The sequence below is a fragment of the Rhinopithecus bieti genome, unplaced genomic scaffold (genome assembly GCF_001698545.2).
Source record: "Rhinopithecus bieti isolate Rb0 unplaced genomic scaffold, ASM169854v2 scaffold_18285, whole genome shotgun sequence".
Taxonomy (NCBI): Eukaryota; Metazoa; Chordata; class Mammalia; order Primates; family Cercopithecidae; genus Rhinopithecus; species Rhinopithecus bieti.
In genome coordinates this window covers 142,595-166,396 of record NW_016809276.1, presented here as the reverse complement: position 1 = coordinate 166,396, position 23,802 = coordinate 142,595, and the positions used below count along the sequence as shown (strand labels likewise).

Below are 23,802 nucleotides of genomic sequence, written 5' to 3'. Positions count from 1 at the left end.
CCCAAGGTGAAATATTTCTCTGGAAAAGTTTAATGATTCAGGCCCAGGGTTTAGGCTTTTTGATAACGTATAAAGACCGATGTTTCCCATTGAGAAAGGAAATGTACCATTCAGAGTTCTGCTTCTTGTTGCTCTTCTTGTTTTTGTTTTTAGCACAACTAACCAACTTTCTGTTCTTCTGTTTATATAAAGTAGTTACTTATAAAGTATAGCTACTTAGTTATGTAAGCAGCTACTTTATATAAAGATGCCAGGGATTGAGTACCCTTCAGAAAGGAGTGGGGAATGATAAAACCAATGGACCCAGTTAAGCATACTTTTCCTGTTACTAGTTGTTGCACGTTTTGATTTGTAACTCATAGTAAGAATGTTTTTTGGCCCTAGGAGCCGGCTGGAGAGATTGAGGACGTTTGGGATAAAAGTAGAAGGCTCTCACCAGAGACCTCTAGGCCTCCTCTTTCCAAAACAACAATAAATGAGGATTATTCTCAATCACATATGATTTATGTGAAGTTTGGCCATTTCTGGGACAAAATGAATAAAAAAAAGATCTGCAGCCATGTGAAATACCTCTGCTTAGGCTTTTTTGAGAATGACTAAATTCAAGATACAGATGTGAGTATGTGTGACTGTGTGTGCACGACAGAGATGGAGGGGAAGAAAGAAGGAGACAGGAAGAGAAAGAGTGGAGGAGAGAGGAAGAAAGAGAGAGAGAAAGAGAGAGACATACAGAGGTAGAAAGAGAGACAGGAAAACAGAAAGAAAGAGAGACAGAACACAATACGGTGTGTTCTGTAGCTCCATGCAAGGGAGGAGGTGCTGGCAGTGACAGCCACCTGCTCTGTCAAGGAGTATTTCACCACTGACATCACTGTAAAAGTCAGTGGTGTTGTTACTTTCACCTTCTCTGTAGACAACACACCCACTATGGCTTTCATTTAGGACAGACCACTTCCATTTATCCAGCTCTAGTATGCCACTGGCTTCCACATAAAGTACCCGATCCCTACAAAACAAAATCAGCTGGGGTAGTTGTTAATAACACCATTGTAAGAATGAGGAACATGAGACAGAATTTAAATGACCTGCCCTTAGCCACACAGCTAATGAGAGGTCAAGTCAGGATTTGAACTCAGAACATACTAATTCAAAAGCCTGTATTCTGCCAAATATGCTAGCTCCATAGAGATGGCAATAGAGCTTTTATTCAAAGAGAAAAAGAGGAGAAGCAAGAAGAATCAGAGGTTATATATAGAGAGAAAACTACAGAGTGGTTGCTTTTACATTTTTTGTTCTGAGATCTTTCCCTTCTTATCTCATTATGCATTGATTTTATACTATGTTATTTTGGCTACCATCTGTTATGAGCTGAGTAGTGTCCTCCCAAAATTCCTATGCTGAAGTCCTAACCCCCAGTAGTACCTCAGAGTATAACTGTATTTGGAGATAAGGCCTTTAAAGAGGTAATTAAGGTAAAATGAGGCCATATGGCTGGGCCCTAATCCAGTATGACTGATGTTTCCATAAGAAGAGGAAATTTGGACACAGAAAGTGCAGAAGGAAGACCACGTGAGGACACAGGGAGAAGGAAGCCATCTACATGCCAAGGGGAGAGGCCTCAGAAGAAACCAGCGGTGCCAACACCTTGATCCCAAACTTCCTGCCTCTAGTACTTTGAGAAAGTAAGTCTGTTGTTTAAGCCACCCAGTCTGTGGTATTTTGTTATTGCAGCCCTAAGAAACTAATTCACCATCATTAGACTTACACAGAGGCTGCACTTCTTGGGGTCTGCCCCACACTGAAACCCTTCAAAGCCACTCACCCAGGGTAACCCATTAGTTGTTTGTTTGTTTGTTTTTTGAGACAGAGTTTCGCTCTTGTTGCCCAGGCTGGAGTGCAATGGCACGATCTTGGCTCAGTGCAAACTCTGCCTCCTGGGTTCAAGCGATTCTCCTGCCTCAGCCTCCTGAGTAGCTGGGATTACAGGAATGCACCACCACCACACCTGGCTAATTTTTGTATTTTTAGAAGAGATGGGATTTCACCATGTTGGCCAGGCTGTCTCAAACTCCTGACCTCAGGTGATCTGTCCACCTTGGCTTCCCAAAATGCTGGGATTACAGGCGTGAGCCACCTCGCCCAGCCCAGCTGTTCTTTTAGTGTCGCAAGAACAGGTCAACAGGGCCAAGCCCAGGACGTTGTTATCTGTGTCCAAGGCAGACATGGAGCTGGCCCCAAATCAACATTCCTATAAGGGCTCCACCCCGCCTTTCTCCTTTGTCTTTGTCAAGTGGATATTCCCATAAATTTGTAGTAAAACATACACTGGCTGCTGTTGGCAGAGATGAGCTCTCAGTTTGGGAGCCACTGAATCAGGTCCTTAACCAAACATGAAATGACAGAACTGTTTCCAGCGGAGGATTAATTGAGCCAACTCAAGGCAAACACAACCTATTTTGGCATTGCTTTTGACAGATGGAAATAAAACAAACATTAGCAACCGGATTGCAGCTAACAATATGCAAAATTAAAGAAGGTACCTTTTTAACTTTGTCTGGGAGCCCACTGGCTTTTCTTATAAAATCTGCAGCAGGAAAAAAAGACAGAGCTGTTAATCTCGTTGTGCAACCAGTTAGCACATGCAAACAAGGGGAATTAAAAGTCTTTGCATTCAGGGGAGGAAACAGATATTTGACACATATATTTATTAAGGAGACTGGACTGGAAAATAGCACTGCTGTATTAATCAGAAATGGTGTAGAAAATACTTAAATAATACAACAGAATGTGCACAGACAGCATAAGCTGCTTACGAATGGAAGCGTAAGGTCTGAGTATTTTTATTTAAAGGTTAAATTTTCAATTAATTTTTTTTCAGCTTGTTGCCATCCCTTCAAAGCATCACTGTTAATTGCTATAAAACAATGTCTCCCCCTGTTTGAATTCTGGACATGAAGACCTGAAGCTGTCAGCCATCTAATGGACATCAGGGCATTGGAGCAGAAATCAAAATTACTGTGTAAAAGCTGAACCAAAATGTCAGACTCTGAGAAGCCAGCAGATCAGTTAAAAGTCCCTTTTTTCATGTGTTGAGTGTCTTAATCTGGATGTGCCGCTGTAACAAAATACCCAAGACTGGATAATTTATAATAATTTTAATGGATTTATTTCTAATACAATAATAATAGAAATAATAGAATAATAAAAATGTCTTATTTATTTCTATGACTAAGTTGAAGATCAAGGTTCTGGCAGGTTCCGTGTCTGCTGAGGGCCAGGACTCTGCTTCCAAGATGGGGTCTTGAGCACCATGTCCTCATGTGACAGAAGAAATAGAAGAGGATGAACCCACTCCTTCAGTCTCCTTTATAAGGACCCTAATCCTATCTCGGAGTTCTGCTCTCATGATTTCACTGCCTCCTGAAGGGCCCCCTCTTAATGCTACCACACTGGCAGTTGAGTTTCAACATATAAAATTTGGAGGACACACTCAGGCCATCGCGCTCAGTTTCTCAAAAGTTAAATTTGTAAGTTCCAGCCCATCATGGAAAAGTGCATATAGATACATTCTATTATTAGAATTTCCAGATAACCCAACTTCAGGGGTTTGTGGCAGGCCAGCCTCTATGTGCATACTTACTCAGTGGATCTGCAGAGGAGAAGAAACCCACTGCCTCCTTTACAATGGAACTGTATACCTGGGAAACCATGTCCCTGGCTGTAAGTGAGCTCATCAAGTTCTGCTGGGTTAACTGGCATTTCAGGACTCCCTCTTCTCAGCTAACATCCTCATTGTCCGGGATCATAGGAAACAAAATTGAGAAAGCAATTGTTGTCACCAAGAATTGGGATTGGAAATAGGGTTAAGTCTTGAGTGGAGGATGGGATTTTATAAAATAGTCACCATTTGAGTGATGAGTACTTAAAGCCCAAACTCCACCATTGTGCCATATATCCATGTAACCTGCATGTGTGCTTCTGAATCTAAAATACATTTTTTTACAAAGAGGGTTTGGGGTTTAAATACATTTACATATGTTTTGGCTGGAAGACATATGTTTCTCGAGAGTCAGAATTAAGTGTGAGGATGATTTTAAATTGAGAATAAAGGAGAATGATGGCATTGAGGATAAAATATAGCATTATATTTAATTTAAAATAGCCTAGTATCATAGAAAGGACATGGATTTTTTTTGATAAGGAAAATCTACTTTTGCAATTCTGTGCCATCTCTTAATACTTATGTAACCGTGTGCCAGTCACCAAAACTCTCAGTCTCAGTTTCTTCATCTGCAAGATGGGAATAATAATTTCTACTCTGTGCTTTCTGAACATTTTTACATTTATCCAGGAAAAATAAATGAACAGATGATAAATTAGATCAGTTCCTCCCCACTTCACAGGGACATTTGGCATTGTTTGGAGATATTTGTGATTGTCACAATTTGGAGCGGGGGGAATATCGCTACCAAAATCTAGTAGATAGAGGCCCAGGATGCTGCTACATACCCTAAAATACACAGGATGGTATCCCCCACCCCCAGAATTATTCAGTTCAAAATGCCAGTAGTACTGACACCTGATACTGATACTGAAAAACTCTAGATTAGATATAGGTAGGTAGATGATACAAGATACATACACAGCAAATGGAGAAAATGATGATTTATGTCATATATCTCCATCATATTTATGTTTCCATCATATATATATATATATTTATTTATTTATCATGGATGTTAGCTGATTGCTAAGTAGATGAGAGATGATTCTTACATGAGATACACTAGGCATCAACAAATGGAAGTGATTTTAAAATTAAACCTAAAGACAGGATTAATACCGTGAGGGTTGGGATAAAATAAAGGAAGTTGCTCAAGGTGAAATAATAATCTTAGAAGTGAAACTGTGCCAGCCATCAAGCTAAGTGCATTTTAGATTGGTGTTCATTCAAGTCTAAGACTAGGATTCATGATAGATCTATGGTTCGGGCTAAGGTGGGGATTAAGGGTAGAGCTGTGAGACAACTCTGTCAGTAGATGTTTTTTTCCAAAGAGCAACCAAAGCCCAGCAATTGTATAGACAGATGCAAACAGCCCAGCCACCATCCAGTCCGAGTTCCTGCAGTTCAAGGAGGGGACAGAATTGATATGACATTTACAAGTGAGGAAGGCCCACTCTACAATTGCCCACTTACCCAGGCGTTGCGACTGAGATATCTGGAGCATGTCGATGACCAAGGTCCATCCCATGTTTGTATCCACTTCCCGGAGGAAGAAGCAGAAGTAAACTGGAATGATTTGAGTTTCATGTGAAGGGAGAATGCCATGTATTCTAGTACTGAACAAATTTTGAGAAAAGTCAGCTGTTTGTTCACGTTGTATTGAAGAGAATAGGAAGTTTATGAGGTTCAAGCTAATGTCTCTACCCTGCTTCAGTCCACAGGAGTGGCGAGCATCTTCAGAATCCAAGAGAACAAGGTCTTTGAACCAGTAATGGGAGTGTCAGCTGTCTGGTCGCATCTTACTCTCAGAAGGTATGTCAGCACAAAAACACCAAAATTTCAAGACAGATCTGTAAGGTCATAGTACATAAGAATAAAGAAACCTAAAACATTGCATGGTATCCTGGCTGGAGAAAGACTGCTCAAACAAAAAGCAGGTTGTCTGAATGGAGCATGGTGAAAGGGGAAGGAAGGAAATAGACTTGGCAGTCATTCACCTGCAGTGTCCTCATCAAGACTCACTGAATTTGGGAAGCAGCTAAGTGCTCCATAAAGGGCCATCTCTAGTAAAAGGCTGGTTTGTTCACAGGCCTCTTGGGTGGCTGGTGTGAAACATCCCTTACTCTGTGCTCTTCCTCCATACCCAGAAAATGAGCTACAGATGATCTCCCAAATACTCAGTGCAGAAAGCTGGGGTCCTGGTAGGATGGCATGAGCATTTTTGCTTCTGGGAAGGTAGGTTTCTTTATAGCAATTTATGAGGTGGAATTTGGTTTACATTTCAGTCTCTTGAATCTGGTTTCTGGTGCAATTCCTCATGGGCTAGATCTTCTCTGGATGTTCTGCCAAAATATCTTGGTGAGAAAAGGAGAAGTCGAATTCTGAATCATAGTGACCTTGCTGTCCTACCCCTATAGGGGGACCCTCCAAATTCACAAAAAATAAAATAAAATTATCACAATTCCATTTTAGAACATTTCTCAGTTTAAGATATTATGCTCGTTTGTAATTAATCTCTGTTCCCATCCCCTGGAAGTTCCAGAGAACCACTGATCTCTTTTCTGTCTCTATAGATTTGCCTTTTCTGAACATTTTGTATAAATGGAATGATATATTTTGTAGTCTTCTGCATCTGGTTTTTCTCAGTTAGCATAATGTTTTTTTGAGATTCATCCATGTTGTAACATACGTCAGTACTTCATTTCTTTATATGCCCAAATAATATTCCATTGTACAAATACACCACATTCTGTTTGCTCGTTCACTTGTTGAAGGATGTTTGTGTTGTTTACCTTTGTGGCTATAATAAATAATGCTGCTATGAACTTTTATGTACAAGCATTTTGAACGTATGTTTTGTTTTGTTTTCTTTTTTAATTTTTTATTTCCATAGTGTTTTGGAGACAGGTTACATGAGTAAGTTCTTTAGTGGTGATTTGTGAGATTTTGGTGCACCCATTACCTGAGCAGTATGCACTGAACCCAATTTGTAGTCTTTTACCCCTCACCCCCTACCACCCTTTCCCCAAAGTCCCCGAAATCCATCGTGTCAGCCCAAATGTCCATCAATCCACGAGTGGATAAAGAAATTGTGGTATATATACATACAATGGAATAATACTCAGTCATAAAAAGAAATGAATTAATGGCATTTGCAGCAACCTGGATGGACAGAAGACTACTATTCTGTGCTAAGTAACTCAGGAATGGAAAACCGAACATTGTATGTTCTCACTCATAAGTGGGAGCTAAGCTGTAAGGATGCAAAGGCACATGAACAAATGTTTTTATTTATCTTGGGTAGACACCTAGGAGTGGAATTGCTACATCACTTGGTAAATTTGTTTCCACTGCTGGGGTCTTGACCAGTCACAGATTCAGCCTCCTCCTCAGCATTGGACAGGGTTATAATGGGATAGCAAGAACCCACTTGCTACATGTCTACATCATTTGTTCCTTGGGAGATTTCTTATTAAAACATTTGAAATTCCACCCACCTTTAAATGGAGGACAGCCTTTTAGTCACTGCCTGAGGTTGTGATTTCAATAAGATGATCCTCTAAAATACAAAAGATGAGAAAGTATCTTGGAGAGTTGACAACATGAAAGATGATAATGTGATACTACTGCCATCATTAGGGTTATTCACTTGTCATGTGCGACTTAAAGTGATGGTGATTTCAGCTTTGTCTGGTAGGATCAGGGAGCAGTTAAGATCTAATTCAAAGAGCCCTTGACTCTGATGTTTGTTCCCATCACTCCCATTTCCTAGTTATGGGAATTTCTGCAAAGCAATTTGCCTCCCCAAGCATTAGATGCTTCCCTTACAAAATGGGGCCACCAACATCATTGCTCAGGGTTTCCACAGGATGAAATAAATGGTAGCACATTCAATCCAGTCCCTTGGGCTGTTGGGTAGGTGTTACCAAACCCTAATTTCTTTTCTTTTCTTTTTCTTTTTTTTTTCTTTTTTGAGACAGGATCTTACTCTGTCTGTCACTCAGGCTGTAGTGCAGTACTGTGATCTTGACTCACTGCAGCCTCAACTTCCCTGGGCTCAAGTGATCCTCCCTCCTCAACCTCGTAAATAGCTGGGGCTATAGACATGCACCACAATGCTCAGCTAATTTTGTTTATTATTTGTAGAGACAGGGTCTCACTATGTTGCACAGGCCGGTATTGAACTCCTGGACTCAAGCAATCCTCTCACCTCGGCCTCCCCAAGTGCTGGATTATAGCATGAGCCACTGCATCCAGCCTGGACCCTAATTTCAGTCTCGAAAGGTTGTATAACTCAAGGGAAACCTCAAAGAACCAAAATGTGCTGGAGAATAGGCTGCTTCATTTTGTTCTCGTTTTTGTTTTTTTAATTTTACTTGGGATTTATTTGTATAGAATTTTGATATTTTTCTTTTAAATAGAAATACCAACAAAAATAATAGGACAACACATTGATATGGCCCTTTTTAAAGGTGCATTCATACTGATATCATTTAGTCTATTACATCTTGTGACTCGAGCCTCGTGGCTCACTAAAATTACCTGGGGAGCATTTAGGAACAGTCAGTGCCTGGGCACCAACCCCAGAGGCTCTGATTCAATGGATCTGGGGAGGAGCTCAAGAGTCTGAATTCTTTTTACATCCCTGGTTATTCCCATGTAAAACCAGAACTCAGATCTGTTGCAATGGGCTGTGGAAGATGAGGAAGAGGCTGCCTTCGCTAGTGTTCAGCTGGGAAGCTGGGAGAAAGGTTAAAGGACTGCCATCAGGATTTGAATCCAGGTCTCTCGACTCAGCCCAGTGCTCTGTTTCCTACACCGCATGTTCTAGGGATAAAATTGAACTAAAATGGAGGAGGTCCTGGAGAGAGAAAGGACAATGTTAAGTCCCCTTGGAAGAAATGTGCCAATGGCTGGCAATAATACATTGACCCAGAATAACTCCACAAGAGGGCCTTATCCTGCCTCGCCTTGCATATATTGAAACCAGGGCATGGTTTCTTATAAAAATGCTTACTGTGCAGAAGTTCAGTGAGAGGTAGGGATTCTAAGGGGATAGATAAATCTATGAGCAAGACCAGTGAGTTGGTAAAACACCCAGCTCAGCAGTTCACAGCCAAAAACAGAAAGGCTTTGTGAGCAGGTAGGTACCTTTATTATGGTAATCAACTCTGGGCCCAAGAAACAATGAGGTCATCAGAGTTCCTGGGATGCTCCAGAAAGGTGGTAGTAGTAGGTATCCTGGTAAGCACAGAAATCTGTGACCTGGTGTATAGCACTCAGGTGGGGCTACCAACTTCAGGCCTCTCTGCACCCAGGGCCACTAACTTCAGGCCTCTCTGCACCCAAGACCTGTAAGTTTTAGCCCACCAGTGAATCAATGTGAATTGATAGGGAAAATGCTGAACTGGAAGAAATACACTAAAAAAAACATAAAATTTGAGAACAAAATGGAATTCAGATTATCAAGTTAAAGCCCTCATTTTACAGATTACAGAAAATGAAGCTCAGGGTAGAGAAATGATTTGCTTCAAGGCTACAGAGCTAAGTGCAGTGGCAGATCCAGGAGCCTCCCTGTTTGGTGGTTCTTCTGCCATTAAAAACCAACCAATCAAGAAACCACGGGCAAAACACAGGCACGCCCCAGTTACTGTCAGGAGGAGACAGTCTTCGCTCTCTCTTATGGCGCCCTTCCCACTGCCTGTGGAGTGAGCCATCACTTTGGCTTCTACTCTGTGTTAAGGGGATCAAGGGACATCATGGAAATCTGGACTCTGGCCCTGGCTTTGCTGTGTGTCTTGGGGCAAGTCATTTTACTTTTCTGGGTCTCACATCTCCATAGGCAAAATACTGAGTGTGAAAAAATAATTCTAATGATACACTACCTGGTTTACCCTCTAAACCAGGGACTGGCAGACTAAGGACCAACTCTGGCCCACCACCTGTGTTTGTAAATAAAGTTTTATTGGAACACAGCCACACTCAGTCTTTAACGTACTGTCTAGGGCTGCTTTCAGGCCATAATGGCAGAGTTGGGTAGATGCAACGGAGACCACCTTATGCCCCACCAAGTTGAACATATCTACTATCTGGACCTTTACAGAAATGTTTGCTCATCTCTATAAAAGAACATTCTATCTACTACCTCTGAGATACACACACACACACACACACGTACACCTACCACATATTAATATATTTCCTGGACCATGTAATGTTGCTGCTTCTGTATTTGCTTTTAGTAGGAAAATATTTCAGACATATAGCTAATGCAGAGCCAAATTCAATGAATGATATTTATAGCCCTCTAGGTTTAACAGATATTATTAATATTCAGTCAGATTGTATGTTTGCAAAACACTATGCCATAGAAATCCATATTTATAAAGAATCTTGATTTCTCTTAGAATAAGGAAGAAAAGACAGACATGCATACATGCATAGGCATATATGTAAATGACCTGAAAAGTTCAACACTACTGTGGCATGACTGTCCTCACTTGATTTTGGTGTTCCAGTTTCTGATTTTTCATAGGAGTAGCAAGGTGTTACTTATGAGATGCAGAGTCTAAATTGCAAAACACACATTTTACCAGATATTCAGAAATAAGCATGAGTTTTTAAATCAACTATGTGGTTTAATTTAAAAGTAAAAGTGTAATTTTCAGTTATGAAATTTAGTTATAATTATCTTAACTGGCAATACTTAGAGGTACTACTTAAATACTAATAAAACAGGGCAAGATTTGAAGAAAAAAACCTGAGACTGAGTTGAGTACCTTTTTCCATTTCTTTTTAGCCTTAAACCACTTGGTGAAATCTCAATTTTAGGAATCAATCTTAATTAGAATGTCCTTTAATCATCTTTACATATTTCTTTCATTAAGAAAACCAAAATGTTTGAGACTTCTCTGGTCTCCAAGGTTTGTATAACTTCATTTTAAGTCAAAGCCACTATCGTCATTCAGTTCCCCCATGACCTGGTCCCTCACATGAAACCAAGAACAGATTTTTGTTTCATCTTCTTCAGTCACGACAAGGAATAAGAGAGGAATTTCTACCTCTGTCATCGGCTTCATCAGCATCAATATGTGCCTTCTACAACCCTGTAATATTTCTTCACTGTATGAATTATTTGCCGATTGAGGCTTTTGGGTGTGTGTGTGTGTGTATGCATGCACACATGCACAAATGCACAAATGCACAAATATGCACACATACCTGCATTCTAATCCTCTCTCTTGCTTCTTCCAATCAGTAATTGGGCTGGTTATCAGGTGAACACAAATTGGCATCAAGAGCTCACCTTTGAAAAGTCTCCCTTTCCAATATTCCTCTGGTACAGAATTTGGAGTTAAAGATATTTTTGCTAAAGCCAGAAGATTTTTTTTTTCTTTAAAGACCAGGAAGTCTACTAGGCTAGCACATGGTTAAATAGTCATTGGAATAAATTCTTAAGACAGAGATATGCATTACTTTTATTACAGCTATTTTAGTTGTGCTAATGGCTCTACCGGGCAAGGAGGGGGTGCCGTGGGCGACTCAAAATCTAATGTTTCCATCTGTCTTCCAAGTTCCACCCTGAAGTGGGCATTTGTCTCACATGTGTGTTCCTCTCTCCAGATTAAGAGGACAATATTTTTAAGCTTTGGGATTTAATGTCTTTGCTTTAGCCTTCAGAAAAACTCTCCCTAAAACCAATGACAGAGCTCTAACTGTATATTAGGCATCCCAGCCTCCACAAGGCAGGAGCCAGAAGAGTGCTAGAAACAGAACCAAGGGGGCTTTGGAATGGTTAATAAGAAAAGATCCTTAAATATATCATCAATATCTATTACCAGGAAGATTAATAATGATAAGAGTGTCCTTTACTTAGTGCAAGACTTTTCTCTCTTGATACTTAACCTACCCACGTAGATGAGGTTAAGCTATGCACCTTAATGGGGGACTATTAAGACATCTATAATTAAAATGACTTTTCTTTGGAGTGCTCAAGGAAAATTACACTTTTTTTCCTCCTCACAATTGTGAACACATAATAACAAAATAACTATAGCAAATTTGAAAAGATAATATCCCTACTAATTCTATGCCCCTCAAAAAGGCATAAAGCAACAGTTTCAATACAGGGCAGTCATACTTGGGAGCACAAGGACACCTGGAGAATGTATTTAAAATGCAGGTCCCCAGGCCCAACTCACATAAACTATTTCTTGAGATTTGAGGTCAGGGTCAGGATTATACTTGTTAATAATGCCCCAGATATCTGGATGTTGTTAGAAGACAAAGCTTTGAGAAGCACTGAGATAGAACAGTCCCCCTTAACAGCAGCGCACACATTCTAAGACCCCCAGTAGATGCTTGAAACCATGGGTAGTACTGAACCATATTTGCACTATGTTTTTTTTCTATACATACATGGCCTAGGAAAAAGTATAATTTAGAAATTAGGCACAGTAAGAGATTAACACTAACTCATAATAAAATAGAATATGTATAACAATATGCCAACATCACTACTCTTGCACTTTGGGGCAAATATTAAGTAAAATAGGATTACCTGAACACAAGCACTGTGATATGGTGGCAGTTGGCCTGGTTACCTAGACAGCTCCTACGTGACTCACGGGTGGGAGGCATCTATAGCACGGATATGCTGGACAGTGGGGTCCATAGCGTGGATGTACTAGACAAAGGACTGATGCACATCCCGGGCAGGACAGAGCAGGACAGCATGAGAGCTCATCACATGACTTAGAATGGTGTGCAAATTAAAACTTATGAATTGTTCATTTCTGGAATTTTCCTAATATTTCCAGACCAAGCTTGACCATGAGTAACTGAAACCAGAGAAAGTGAAACTGAGGACAAGGGGGACTACTGTAGAATGTTCAATTCCAGTTGCTTTTCTAATGCAATACACAGCTGTCAATCTTCCAGTTCTATGCTCCAGCTTTTTGTTATCCACTACATATTTATGGACACTACATACATGGTTTTCAGCCCGGTGGAATTTAAGATATCATAATTTAAATCCTGAATCTTCTCTTAGACAAATTTATTCAGATAGATTCTTATAATACCATTGATGAGCCAAAGGGCAAGAACACATTTGTGGCTTCCACTGTGTTGCCATATTGCTTTCTCCTAGTGTTAAGAAATTTATATTTAAATCAGCAGATTAAGAGGGCCCAATATTCACCATAATGTCACCAGCAATGTGTATTTGAATATATTTTTACTTTGTTCTGCTAATTTAGTCAGTGCAAAATGGTATCTCAAGGTGAATTTAATTCACACTTCTTGCATTTCTGGTAAAGATTAATATATTTCTTTGTGTTTCTTTTCTATTTAAAAGTTTTCCAGCGATACAGTTAAATTTCTGAATCTCTCTTTGAGCTTAGGGCAAGAGTTATTGCTTCTTTCTTTATTGTCCAGGCAACTGGTACCTGACAAAGACTGAAACCCAGGGATGGAGGAGAGACTGCAGCTTGATTGAGCATCCAAGGGCAGAGCTCTTGGCCAAACTACCTTGTGTCTTGAGGGTCTTAAGGTAAAAACTTCTAGGTGGAAGACAAGGAGGAAGAAAGCATTCCAAGTCCAGTTCCCTGGGAAATAAGATTTGCATACAGGAGATTCTTGGGGCTTCCCTCAAGATCAAGACCTAGAGGTGGTGAAGAACTCTGGAGCTGGAAAAGAGAGGTGTTTAACAGTTGCCAACTCACCAACGGCCCTGGGGAACTCTATAACTGGGATGGCTCTTTATTATTGTCCCGTTTTGAGGCAAGGGCCTTTCTTCTCAACTACATGGACCAGTCATTGGAGGCGGCTGCCCCAGGGAAAGGACAGTGAGTTTAGGTGAGCCAACTCTCTTCAGCTAAAAGCAAACCTTAGCAAGGCACTCAGCTGTGAACTGTCAGCTGCTAATATTATCAGCTGCTGGTGGGATAAGAGCCTCAGTCCTGAAGAGTGCATCTCAGTGATACACCACAGCATTCCTTGCAGAAGGAATCTAATGTTTATTGAGACCTCACAGTTTCTTTAAGGTATGCTCTTTTAGTTATCTACTGATGTGTGACAAACCACTCCAAAGTTGGTTTAAGACAATGACAACAACAAACATTTAAATTCTGTTCACGTTTCTAAAAACTGGGCTGGGCTTAGCTGAACAGTTCTTCTGCAGGTCTTGCTGCTGATCACTTACTGGCTGCATTCATCTGGTGAGACAGCTGTGGGCTGGGCTTAGCTGGGACAGTGGGATGGCTGGGCTTCTGTTGTTCTCTCCAAGGAGTTTCAGGGCCTCTTTGTCTCAACATGACCTTGTCACCTACAGGCAGCCCTTTCACACCATCTCTCCTGCAAACTAACTGTTTTCCTACATGGAGAATTAGGACCAGGACCCAGCCTAATATTTAGAACAGGGTTTCTCACCTCCATGATGTTGACATTTTGGGTTGCATACTTATTTGTTGGAGGGAGGAGGTGGTAGATACCCAGACTGTGCATTGTAGAATATTTAGCAATATTCCTGGCCTTCATTCACTGGATGCCAGTAGCACTTCCCTAATTGTGATAATAGAAGTGTGTCTCTCAACACTGCCAAATGTCCCCTTGTGGGGAAAATTATCCCCATTGAGAATTAGGGCTTTAGAAGGACTTGGACTTTAGCACTCTTAGAAGTTCCACCACATCCTATTAACTAAAGCAAGCCATAGACACAGTCCAGTTTCAAAGCACATGAATACCAGGATGCACAATTCACTGGGGCCACCAATGTCGTAGACTACCATAGTTCTATGAGGTTAATATTTATATCCCCATATTCTAATGTCGAACTAAGGCTTGTTCTTTCAAGGCCATGCAGAAAGTCACAGGACCAAGATTCGATCCCAGGTCTGCCTGACAGCAAAGTCTATACTGCCCCTGCTACCTTGAGCCACTTACAGCAGGTTCCAAAGGGTTACTTTTAGAAATGAACTACCCTCAATCTCCTGAAAAAACGTGTTAGAGAAAAGAGAGAGGCTTTGCTCAGGCTTAGTTACGGTTAATAAAGAAAGCATTAATCACTTGAAGTGCTATTTTGGAGCTCATGAAACTGAAATGAAGCGCAATATGAAATGTTCATTTATTTCTGAGGGGTTTATTTTGTTAACATCCAATCACTCAATCCTCTTTGCCTTATTTATAAAGTTTGAGGGAAAGAACACTTTTTACAAAAATATGTAAAGTTCTGTTCTGAATGATATAATAACCACCTCCTTCTATTAGAGATGCAGAGGTCATAGATCATAGGTGGAGCCGGGACATCGCTCCCCTGCCCACTAGGGCAGTTCTTTTAAGGGAGGTCCACACCAGTGCTATGTATTATAGCCTCCTGTAGGATCTTATGAGACTTCAATTTCTGTTGGAGCATGAACTGCCTGGATTTAAAGCTCCTCTCCACTGCTCCCTGGCTATATTGCTATTGATGCGTCACTTAAATTTCTGGAGCCTCAGTGTCTTTATCTATAGCTTGGGTGAAATGACTCCTACTCTGTGGGATTTGTGTTGAGGAAATGAAATAATGCATGTGCATTTTGTTCCTTCACTGTCCCATCTTGAGAAAGGCAGGATCTGCAGTAGATAATAGATACAACCAAGAGACGGTCATGGGCCGATTAACTCAAGTCTTCTCTTTGCCCGGCAGGACAACCAGTGTGAGAGTGAAAGGTACCAGAGGGCTGGAGCACATTCTATTACCACCGTGACTTGTGGGTCTTAGGCCACCTCCTCTCCCACCCATCAAGGCAGCAGACACATAAAGAGCAAAAGTGAAGCAGAGACAGTGATCCTCCTTCATTCCACTCCCAATCTCCCAGACAGGTGATGGAAATTGGACAGAAAAGAGCAGAAAAGAGCAAAGAAGTCAATTGTCATCCATTATTTGGTATAGTCCCATTTCTTCCAAAGTGTTTCTCAAAACACAGCCTGTGAGTTCTTCTCCATGTTGTATTTATTACACATTTGTAAAGAAAACTTTTTTATCTGGAATGCTCAGGAACTTGATGTCCTGATTAACTGAATGTTCTATTTAACTGGAAGGCACCAGATATTGCATAGTTTTCAACATTGAAACATGGCAACTGGTTTTTTTAAACAAAATTTTAATGAAACATAACAATATTTATCGGAGAATTTGTAAGTCATGGTAGGTTTTTGTATTGCCTCCAAGGCACAACAAGAAGCATCCATTTTTCAAGATTTATACAGGTGAACATGTGGATTATTAGAGGTTTCTTACTGATTTAGTAAAAATGACATGGATTTCCTTCATAGTAAAGCAGATCTAGGTTGAGTCCTAGTTTAAACATATGAGCTGCGGGCTGTTAATCTCCACAAGCCTTAGGTTTTCAATCTGTAAATTTGATACAATGGCATTGCTTTCAGGAAGTAATCAGATCATGATTATAAAGCCCTTTGCTCAATGCCTGACTCATAGTTAAGTCAACTCCATTTTGTCCATTCTCTTCTTTCGGGTTCTACTCCAGCTACATGGAAAATAAACATGCAGAGAAAGTGTCAGGAAACACTGCAGACCACCTGACTGTTCTCATATAGGAAATGTTGACAGGGCAAGGACATTAAAATATGATAAATTTTGCATTTCTGCAGTGCATACTACACACAGCCATTTCAGCTAATCATCATGGCCATCCTGTGGCTGTGAACACAGGCTTGGAGAGGATGGTTCAGGATGCCAGTCTTACTTGTGAGTAAAAATTTTTATGTGCATGTTTAGCAAAACAGCTGTTTGGATGAAAGATTCTTATAGTTGCAAAGTCAGAGGTGCATCACCAGTGCTTTGGTTAAGGTTCTTGCAGTTCATCCCCAAACTGCCTTCCTGCAGCGATTTAGGAAAAGGCATTATAAAGTTCTTGCCTGTGCCTCCTTATGTGGTCCCAGAGATACACACAGTGGCTTTTCTCTGTCATCAGTCACCCTTGGGCATCAATTGTCTGTAAGAGATTTTGCCTCAGATACAGAGCCTAATCACTGAACCAGTTTTTATTTGGCTAATTATTTCTCAGTGATAGCTAAAGGCCCCATTTTACTTGCTGGCCCATTGTTTGTCTAATTATTAATGTCCCTCAAATTCAATTAGGTCAACTGATGACAGGTCTTGGCTCAGACAGGTGGACTCACCAGTGGGGATCCTCTTGCCTGTGTCTCAGCCACCTGAAGGGTTTTTCCATGACAATTTGCTCAAGCAAGATGGGGTCAGCTGTCCAGGGAGCACTCGGGAAGCAAAAGGTTGTCTTGAAGTGTGAACAGAAAAGCTCAACAGGCATCAGTGATGCAAGAAAGCTCTGGCAAAAGCAAATAGGGTCATGCCAGGCAGCACTGGGGGTAGCTCCCCCGGATCCCGGAAAAGCTGCAAAGTCAAGGTTCGCAAGACATGTGGTTTCTTAAGAGCCAAAAATGGAGAGGGCTTTTCTTTTGAAAGACTTGCTCCAGCAGAGCCTGCTGTGTTTTCACTTGCTCTGCATGAGACGCTTCCTGTTGGGTATACTTGCCCAGGTACCAGGATAGTGTGAGGGCTGAGGGCAACACTGTTCCCACAGCTCTGAAAGGGAAGAGGTGAAGACGCCAGGGGAAAACAGTCTTTGTCCTGCCGGGTTAAACACAACTTCTTGCAGTCAAGCTGGAGAGCAGAAAAACAGGGAGAAGTGGGATTTTCTATCTGCTGGGTTGGTCTGCAGTCCCCAACACATTCAAGATGAGGCAGCGGTGGAAGGAGGGGGCATGAACTCATCATCCAGTGTCCGTGGTTCAGTTTCACCTCTGCCTCTTATCCGTTGTGTGATCTTGCGTCCCCGTTTTAGCAAAGTGAAATGGGAACAAGACTACTGACCTCGTATGGTGGTTGTGAAGGCAAATGGAACAATATATAAATAGGGTACATAATGGTACTTCCTAAATTGTTCTTTCCCCTTCTCTCTAACTTCCTTCTTTTGGTTCCAAAGCCTTATCCAACTGTGAATGACTCCTCACTAAAATACCAGCCCCCTTTCTCCCTAGAAACAGAACCCTGACTTAATTTGAAGGCTGCCATGAGCCCAGCTGAACAATGACATCTACCAGCCTGCCTTGCAGAGAGGGGCGGCCAATGAGACATAAGTAGAAGGTACTGAGTGGGGTTTGGGAGGAAGCATCTTCCGTTTCTTGCCTCCCCTTCTCCTATCCAAGAACCATGCCTGAGCTCAGATGGAGCTGGCACAAGCCTAGTGCCAGGAAGATGTTTGCTGCCTAAATAACCCGAAAAATTAAAATAGAAACAATGAACACTTACGGGCTTATACATTGCCTGTCAATACACTAAGGCCTTTATTTGTTTTATTTAATTCAATCCTATGAGATTTTGTTTTACTAGTATTAATTTCTATTTAAAAATTAGGAACCTATGGTACAAAGTACATGAATAAATATACGTAGGCATCAGTGAATCAGTCAGTGCATGAACAACAGGGCCCATTGGAATTCAAGGAGAATCAGGGGTAAAGGGTAGGGATACTGGTTCTTTATTACTACTATGCCAAATTACGCTAAACTTGGTAGCTTCAAATAACACAAATGTATCATCTTACAGTTCAATAGGTTAGAATCTCAACATGGGTCTCACTGGGCTAAAATCAAGGTATCAGAAGGGCTAGGTTTTTTTCTGGAGGCTGTAAGGGAGAATTTGTTTCCTTGTCTTTTCCAGCTTCTAGAGGCCACCCACGCTGCATTCCTTCACTCATGACCCTTTTCTCCGTCTTCACAGCAGCAAGGTGGGGTCAGGTCTTTCTCATGCTGCTTTACTACCCAGTGTCTGTGGTCTCTTCCCCTTTGAAGGACCCTGAGATTACACGGGGCCCACCCAAATAATTCGGGATAACCTCCCTTTCTTAAGGGCAGATGATTAGCAGCCTAAATTCCATCCACAATTTTTATCTTCCTTTCGCCATGAGAGGTAAGGGATTTGCAAGTTCCAGAGATTAAGACGTGGATGTCTTAGGGGGCCATTATTCCATCCACCACTGTATGTTTCTGCAGAAGCTTCTTTGTCATTTATAAAAACATTTTTACAATAGGAGCAGTTTCAGCATGTCCCTCACTCCATGGCAGGGTGTCAGATCTCAGTTCAAAGGTTACAGGATGGCAGGATGCTGCATGCACAGGATGCTGTGGCCATAGCATCTCATGCTGTCATCCTCTCTAGAAGACTCCCAGGCATCCCTCTGGGGGAAGGAGGCAGGTAACACTGGCCAGTCATACACAGGGGCTATCTGAGGGCTCTGGAACGTTCCTTATCTTACTCATTGGCCTTTGGCCATGTGGAATTGATTTCAGACATTTCAGAAGAAAGAGGGAGGAGAGCATTTGTTGAGCCAGGGCCAGTCTTCACATTCACTTTACCACTGCAGGTCTTTAATTAGACGTGAAATTCAGGTTTTAAGTAGGAAACTGATGTCCTGAAAGGGAGAGCAACTAGCCCCAGGTGACCCAGCTACTAACGGACAAAGCAGAAAACTGGAGTCTGGGACTTTCTACCCCGCTGACCCTGAGCAAGTCTGACTGTGAGCCCACCAGTGCCCATGACCAGACCCCTCTCTGAATCAGCGCCTTTCATGCCAAAACAACCTCTTCTTGCCCTTACAAATGTTTATTTCCTTTTTCTCTATCAAAACCCATGCTGCTCCTAGGAAGTACCTCTCCTGCCTCCCCAAGGAGCCCATTTGACTTCTTGTCCTTCCTCTTGTGCAGGTCAGTCTTGGTCATTTCATGTCAACTGGTATTTCTATTTTGTCCATGATGCGTCTCTCTCACTTGACCTTGAGCTCCCGAAGGACAATTCCATCTCAATTATCCTTTACTTTCCCATTGCCACTTCTGCTCCTTCCAGAATATGTTTCCCACTGTAGATCAGCGCTAAATCTTTGCTACTTAGATGCTTTGAGTTGATCCTACTTTAAAAATTTGTTCCTTTTCATATTTCACCTTAGTGCAGCAGCCCCAAAGAAAATCAGCTACCTTTCCTCCAATACAGCAATGATTTTTAAAAATTATTGTCATCTTTAGGATCCACTCTGTCCCTACTCAAGTTTCTATCCAGGAATGTTTGTCATGAAATGCCTCACTACTCTTCCATTAAAAAACAGAAGACAAATTAGTTGGTCCTTGAGCCATCACTGGTGTTTCTGCAAGGTGAACCACTCAAGGTAGCAAAAAAGCAAAGCACATTTGTGAGGCCAAAAGGTGATCTCCTCCTCCCCACAAGGCTCTGCCCACTGAAAACCCAAGGAGCAGATGGAGCTTTTATGCCTAGCTGAGCAATGCTAAACACCATTGTTTGAACAGAAACAGAGGTCAAATCTTAGAGATAAATAGGTAATACAATTAATCCCTTTTCACTTCCATCTTCCTCCTGCCCAGCACACTGAAAACAAACTTTGCTCATCCTTTCCAGCATCTTGAGTGGTGCCACGGGTTACCATGCTGCCTGTGGAGCTCGCTAGATAAAAGGCCCATGTGTCTGTTTCGTGGATGGAAAGACTGAGAACAGACAAGGCACATGTTTCCAGAGTTGCTGGGGTGGCAGGAACACCTGGTCACATCTGCATTTCTCCATTTTCAGCACAGCTAAACAAAGAGGATCAGACACCTGTGAACCGATGAGCACAGAACTAATCTAAAGGACTTTGCCCAGACCTACAAGAACCTGACTTTGGGAAGCTGCACTTAGTACCTACATTATACTAGGAACCAAACTGGGTACTTTCACATTTCATTTAATCTTCACAACAACTTTGTATAGTACACATGTCACTTTGTAGCTGACAAATCTCAGACTCAAGGAAATAAAACTACTTGCCCAAGGCCCCTCCATGTAAAAAGTGATAAAACAAAAAATTAAATAGTTTATTCATTCATTTTGATTCACTCTTCAACAGATATTTATTATAAAATGACCTGGTGCCAGGCACTGTGCCCATAAACAAAGCAGGCCACTAGAAGAAGCCAGTGTTCCTGCAGGGCTGGGCTTTGATCTGAAGACAGCCTGGTGTGTCCTAACCAGACACAACATACTGCGTAGCTGGGGCTGGGTCCAAGGAGGAACCCATGCCCTGGAAAAATCTGTCTCATCTTGGCATTATTCTCTTTCCAAGGGTGAAGGTAATTACAGGATCACTAAATGCAATTTTGCAACAAGACCCTTCATTTCTCCCAAACCTGACAGAAATGCCCCAGCAGAGCACACTAATTCACAGTCATTTCTTTGGCAGCAGTACTAGACCAGAGCAGGGATGGCCAAAAGTCAGTTGGGCATGTTGGGTAGACACTGGACTTAGGGTATAATTCTAGGGTTCAAGTACTTACCCTGACACTCTCTGGCTTTACAGAGGTTGTGTCACCTCTCAAACACTTCATTTCCATAAAGTCAAATAGTAATTCCTTTCTTGCACGCTTAGGGTGAAAACTAGAGGAAATGACATATCTGGCACATAGCAGGTACTTTTTAAGACAAATGAGAAAAAAAGATCCACCAGGCTGGCCAGACACTGTGGGAAGTTTGCAGAGAGACAGAAGAAAGCAGTGTGTGCACTTGGGGGAGAAACCAGGAGAGACTGGAATATGAGTAAACCTCATGGAGGCAGGGGCAACAACTGCGTCCCCAATGCCAAAAGATAGTCTGCAACATAATAGGAATTTTCATAAGCATTTGTTGAATTCAGGAATAAATGAATATTGGTTGCTGTCACGGCTCAAGAGGGGCCAATAGTGGAGAACATGGTAGGCAAAATCTGAATCCTGTGACCATGGGTCTAGGGACAATGACAGAAAGGCCATTATCCCTTCAGATCCCATTCCTGGAGGAAGGCAGAGCCTCGACCTCAACCAGGAGAAAGCACCTAGGTTCCAGCTGTGGGTCACTTGGTTTATACCATTTGCTAGGATGAGTGGATGGAGCTCCTGAAAGCTCCTGCCTGTCCTAAGCAAGCCCACTCAGGCTAGGACCATTTTAGACATACCCATATTTAGAAATCTTTTCCTGGAACTTCTGGACCAGTTTTGCAAAAAGACAATGATACCCAAAGCCCCAGAATACAACTAAAAGTGTTGCACAGAGACAGATGGTGGACAAGTCATGGGTCAGCCTAGGAGAGAACTATGGTCGTTGATGTTTGGGACATTCTTTGAGGTGTTCTGGAGTTTGAAGACCAGTATCCTTTGGGAGAGAAAGGAGGAGGAATCCCCAGTGAGAAGTGAGTTTGCCCAATTCTAAACAAGATCTCCTCCTTTCCCCATACTGTGTTTTGTCCCCATGGGATGCAGCAAGCATCAGAACCACCCACACATGATTTTAGACATAGGGAGAAACCAGGCCTGGAGCACACAGTTAAAAATGCTGTCATGCTAGCCATAGCCCAAAGAACTTACACAGCAGCAAAGAGCAGGATTCTCTATGAGATTTCTTTGTCTTGAGCCCCACCTCTTCCTCCCTGCTCGCCCCTTTGAGCCTTTGCTTTTGTTATTCCTTCATTGAGAAATTTCCTCCCCCTTTTTTGTTTTCTAAAAAATTTCTACTCACCTTTTAAAATCACTTTGTGCCATCTCCCCATGGAGCATACTCCATCTCTCCAGGCCAATGCATGGATGGACAATGACAGAAAGGCCATTATCCCTTCAGATCCCGTAAGTCCATGTCTCCCTTCTCTGTGCACCTGCAGCTGCAGGCTCTTGTCTATAAGAGGACACTCACAAACTCACAAAAAGCAAATTCTTTTAGGGCACGGATGGTAATACTTAGTGCTATATGATAGGGCCCAGCTCAGTAACAAGCGGGTACTTAATGTAGTTACTTAATGGTTAAATGAATAGTAGTAGGTACTTAATGGTTAATAAGTACTTATTAAATAATAGTAGGTACTTAATGGTTAATAAGTACTTATTAAATAATAGCAGGTACTTAAGGGTTAAATGAATCTGTTGGGCAAGAACACTCCCGCATGGGAGGCAAACCCAGGAGTGAGCTCAAACCTCCTGACTTCTAGTTCAGCATCCTCACTTGTCACTCTGGTCCAGAGTGGACCAAAAATTAAGGTCTTATTCTTCTTTGTTTTTTTATCAAGGTCCAAATTTTTTCCAGATACAGTCCTAAGGATCAGAATTACCAAAAAAATAAATAAGTAAATACAGTCAGGCATGCTCAGCTACTCAAGAGGCTGAGGTGGAAGAATTCCTTGAGCACAGAAGTTTCAGGTTACAGTGAGCTATGGTCATGCCACTGCACTCCAGTGACAGAGTGAGACTCTGTCTCTAAATAATAATAACAACAACAATAATAATAATAGATAGCCAGATACATAGATAAATTCAAAATAACAACATGACCATGTTGGGGAACAACTAACTCAGGATGGCATCCATTTTGGCCCTCAACCCCAAGAATATCCAAGCAAGGTGGGACCTTATGGGTCATCTCATCCTCCTCCTCCACTGCCTCCAAAACCCCTGGTTAAGGGAAGGGCATCCACTCAGCTGAGTTCCTCCGGGGACAGCATGCTCATCACCTGCTTCCTAAGCATCCCTTTGACTTTAGTAATAATAAGAATTATTGATGTGTTTTCAGCTCTTGTCACGTGCCTCCTGTGCCACAAATACCTACCTTAGCTCTTTGACAAAACAACTTTTGAAAGTCAGGTGTGACCATTCTCACTTTCCTAGATGTGGAAACTGAAGTCAAGAGGTGTTTATAATTGTATCTGATTGCAGAGCTCAGACAACCAGGCCACAAAATAAGGTCCCGGTAGTTCCAAAGCCTTTGCGTTTCATCGCCATGGCTCACCGTGACGTAAGAAATGGATATATTTAGTCTCTGCCCCTGTTTCCTGGAACACAGCTCCTAAGTTTCTTGAGATCTCCAAAGTGATAGGTGTCTTTTTATATGCCAATGACATGACAGTGGCTGGGGGCTCCTGGATAGTCTCAGGATTCTGGGCTGGTTGTCAGGGGAACCAATCAAGTCATTACACGGTTGGAATTTTCAGCTCCAGCCT

General features: G+C 41.8%; 1 long non-coding RNA gene across 1 annotated transcript; it reads right to left on the bottom strand.

Moving 5' to 3' along the window:
• Positions 1–3,228: 3,228 nt before the first annotated feature.
• On the bottom strand, positions 3,229–23,679 carry LOC108540055 (uncharacterized). Its single transcript, XR_001888570.1, has 5 exons — positions 23,412–23,679; positions 7,222–7,283; positions 5,198–6,078; positions 3,641–3,780; positions 3,229–3,315 (listed from the first exon to the last, which is right to left on the bottom strand). It is a non-coding gene; the product is annotated as an uncharacterized LOC108540055 (long non-coding RNA).
• Positions 23,680–23,802: the final 123 nt, after the last annotated feature.